Source organism: Dermochelys coriacea, chromosome 3, assembly GCF_009764565.3.
Source record: "Dermochelys coriacea isolate rDerCor1 chromosome 3, rDerCor1.pri.v4, whole genome shotgun sequence".
NCBI classification, from domain to species: domain Eukaryota; kingdom Metazoa; phylum Chordata; order Testudines; family Dermochelyidae; genus Dermochelys; species Dermochelys coriacea.
This window is the reverse complement of record NC_050070.1, coordinates 25,871,087-25,875,399: the sequence shown is the minus strand read 5'-3', so window position 1 is coordinate 25,875,399 and position 4,313 is coordinate 25,871,087.

The following is a 4,313-nucleotide window of genomic DNA, read 5'->3' as shown; positions in this document are numbered from 1 at the left end:
GCCAACCCGATTTTTTTTGTTTTGCAAAAGTGGGTATTTGTCCCATTTGCTTTTGCCAACTGATCAATTTGGCAAGAGCAAACAAGACAAATGCCTACTTGTGTCAAAAAGGTGGGGTGCAGAGGAATGGACAGGAGGGTGAGTGGCAATGCCAGCCCCGCGCTGGGGTGGGAGATAGGGCTCTGGTGAAAGGCAGGCAGGGCTCAAGCAAGCAGCGATGCCAGCCACATATGGAGAGGGCAAGGGTAGGGCTCAGGTGAGCAGCTCAGGCCCTGAGGGTGTGGGGGGCCTTGGTGAGCCTCTTGGGGAGGAAAGGGCTCAGGCAAGTGGCCCTGGCCAGCCCCATGAGAGGGGGCGGGAGAGTACTCAGGCCAGCCCTGTGCAGTGTCCCATTTTCCCTTTGGTCACCCTATCCAGGCTGGAATGGATTACTGCAGGTTTATGCTGGCATAAATGAGATTCTAATCTGTTCCATTGCATCCCTATTCAGATGAAGGATAGCCTTGTGCCCAAGATATTCAGGAGATCTGGATTCACATCCTGACTGTGCCAAAGACATTGTGTGTGATCTTTGGCAAGTCGCTTGATATCTCTGTGCTTCAGCTTCCTAACTTAAATATAGGGATGATGATAATCCTTCTCTTTTCCCACACTTCCTGTACTTTGTCTGCTTAGATAGTAAGCTCTTTAGGGCAAAGACTGTCTCTCTGTTCAATGTCCAGCTTAGTAGGGTCCAATTCCTGATGGAGCCTCAATGTTGCACCATGGCCCATCCAAAATCTTGACAGATGAAAGGATACACGACAAAGTCAACCAGTCAATGATGCGGGACAACAGTGTGGGAAAACTGCTGATGAACAAGCGGCAGACCTTCCCACAGTAGCTACAGGTCCACTCGCCAGATGGAGGTTGGAGCACATGCTGCTTCCTGGCTCGCCTGTGGGCCTCAGCCTGGACTCTCTGCTGGTTCTCTGTGGTGACTGCATCATCCTTGACCTGGCTTCTCCAGACTGAGCAGTTGTGGTGAGGGTTCTCCCAGTTGTCAGCAGAAATGCTGAATTTCTTGAGATCTTTCTTGACTTTGTTGCTGTATCAGAGCTTTGGCCTTTCTCTGCATCCCAGGCAGTTCTTCAGTTGGCCATAGAGCACAGCCTTTGGCGGACAAACTTGAGGCACATGCTCCACATGTCCCAGCCAATGAAGCCTGCAAGCATCCAGTGTAGTCTGCATAGACTGTAGGCCAGTTCTCACAATTATCTCATTGCTAGTGATCCGTTCATCCCACGTGACTCCAAGGATTTTTTTATGAGACAGCGAAGGTTGAAGTTGTTCAATCTCCACTCCTCCTTGGAGTACGTGACCCAGCTTTCATGGCTGTAAAGAAGGGTACTGAGGATGCAAGCCTGATAAATGGACATCTTTGTGTTCAGGGTTAGCCGCTGGTTGTTCCACACATGTGAGATAAGTTTGCCAAAGGTGACAGAGACTTCTTGCACCTATTTCTCTGTCAAGGCTAAGTGAGCTGGTTAGAATTGAGCCAAGATAGCAGAAGTGATTCATGTTGTCAAGAGCTTCATTACTGATATAGATTTTAGGTGGGATGTTGGTGCCCTGTGACATGACAACCATTTTCTTGATACTGATTACCAGGCTGAACTTGATACGTGCTTCAGAGAACTTATCATGATCTGCAATTCACCAGATGAGTCACAGACGAATGCAGTGTCATCTGCAAAGAGCAGATCCTGACTAGTGAGCTGGGTGACGTGCCTTTTGTGCTGAAATCATCTGATGTTTGAACAAGCTGCCATCTGTCTTTGATTCAATTAGATGCCAGATTGATCGTTTCCAAAAGCGTACTTAAGAAGAATAGAGAAAAAGATGCCAAAGCCAGTAGGCACTAAGACACAGCCTTGCTTTATGACAGTATCAATGCTAAACTCAGACGATGTTTCATTTTCATACTGGATAGTTGCCTTCATTCCCTCATGGAACTCCTTAAATAGGGAGAACACTTTTTGTGGACAGCCAATTTTCAACAGGATCTTGTATATACCATTCTGATAACCATGTCAAAGGTCTTTTGTAGGTCAACAAATGCTACATAGGTTTCAGAGTAGCAGCCGTGTTAGTCTGTATTCGCAAAAAGAAAAGGAGTACTTGTGGCACCTTAGAGTGCATCCGATGAAGTGAGCTGTAGCTCACGAAAGCTTATGCTCAAATAAATTTGTTAGTCTCTAAAATGCTACATAGAGAGGTGCCTCTTATTCACGGCTTTTTTTCTTGCAACAAGCGCATTATGAAGGATATGTCAGTTATGGAGCATCCAGCTCTGAACCCACACTGGCTCTTAGGATAATCTCTCTTAGCAAAGACGTGGAGTTTTTTCAGCAGGACCCTTGCAAGCACCTTGCTGACCACGTTGAGCAGAGATATCCCTCAGTAATTGTTGTAGTCCAGTCTATCCTCTTTATTTTTGTACAAAGTAATTATTTTTGCATCTTTCAGATACTGGAGTATGTGGCTTTCTTCCCAGAAGGCTCAGAGAAGTATGTTGATGTCTCTCAAGCTTTCTCCCGCTTACCTTTAGGAGCTCCGAAGGTAGCTGACTGTTGCCTGTTGCTTTCCCAGGAGCAATCTCTTTGGTAACTTTCTCTGCCTCTTTGAGAGTTGGTGTTTGGTCCAGCATTGTTAGAAGTTGGAGAATGGCAGATAAGGTGATATCGCAGATAATGACATCCTCTGAGTAGAATTCTTTGTAATGCTCAGTCCATCAGTCAAGTTGTTCTTGCCTGTCAGTCAAGATGGTACCTCTTTCGCTTTCAGGTTTGCAGTCTTTTTACAAATTGGACCAAATGTGTCTTTGATTCCATCAGAGGTACCATGAAGGTCCCCTCTTTCAAAGCAGGTCTGAATCTTTTTTGCACAGGTTTTGCCAATACTTCTGCACACATTTTCTGGTGGTTTTCTGGACTGCAACTTTAGCCTCTTTGAACTTAAGGGTTCTGGACTTTGTTGGTTGCTGAAGTAAAGTGAGGTGAGCTTGCTTTTTCTTTTCTATGGGTGGGAGCAGCAGATGTTCAGACACTTGTTCCACAGATATCCTTGAGAATAGCCAGTGTCTTATTCTTGACATTTCCCCCACAAGGTGTCAGAATCAGGGGAATCATTTTCAGAAACACGCTTAAGCGCACACTGAAACTTTGCACAAGTGTCAGAGTCCTTCACATTAGTAATGTTGAGGAGAGGTTTGCCTTTTGGCTTCACGTGATGGATCTTGTTAGGGTGTAATCAAAGCTTGGCTTTTACAAGGGCATGGCCAGTGGTACAATCAGCACAATGCATTGATTGAGCATGCAGTACATCGCTAATACTGCTGTGATGGATCAGAATGAAGTCAAGCTGATGCCAGTGTCCTGAGTGGTGGTGCCTCCATGTAACTTTGCTGCCACTGCTGCCAGCAAAATAGGTGTTCAAGACTATCAGTTCACAAAGCTCAAGGACATGCTGGCCATTTTCATTGAGGCTACCTTGTGCCGTGTTGGCCAATGACGTGTCCACAATGCTCCCAGTCCTTTCCCATATGGGCATTGAAATCACTGAGAACAGAGAGTCTGTTCCTTACAGGAACATTCTTCGATGGTGTGTTCCAGTTGAAAATAGAACTTTTGTTACTGTTTGGAGTAGTCAAGTGTTGATCCATACATGGACAGAAGAGTCAGGGTTCCCGAATTCGTATTCACAGCCAACCACATCAATCTTCTCCTTGATAAATACTGGAGGGGCACATGCACTGAGGACGGATTCCTTGACAGCAAATGCGACAATATATCCTTGGTTCATTTTCAGATTTCCCAGACCAACAGAATTGGTAGTTTATTTCATCTAGTGATCCAGTTTCAAAAGTCTCGTGTCACTGAGGGCTCAATGCCCAGTTGATGTAGTTCTCTATCAATTATGGCTGTTTTCCAAAGTTTGTGGTCTTTCGGTTCAAGTCCAGCTAACATAGTGTGAACATTCCAACTGGCAATGCTTAGTTTAGAGCCAGGAAAGAAGTTGGAAGGGAGCTTTTTTAGTTCACCTTTCCTAGGGCCTTCCCCAGATTGGGGCAAGCAGGCCACCTCTAAATAGGGCTGCTTGGACATCTGAGCCGCTGTTGAATGCTTGAGTCCTTCCCCACCAGGATGGGTGACCAGGGAGCAGAGACCTTTGACATGTATCCCTAGGTAAAACAAGGAAGGAAGGGGTTGCCATAGTCCCTCCACCTTCTCTCTTGGCAGGCACTATAGAACTCCAATGGCAAGATGAAGGTC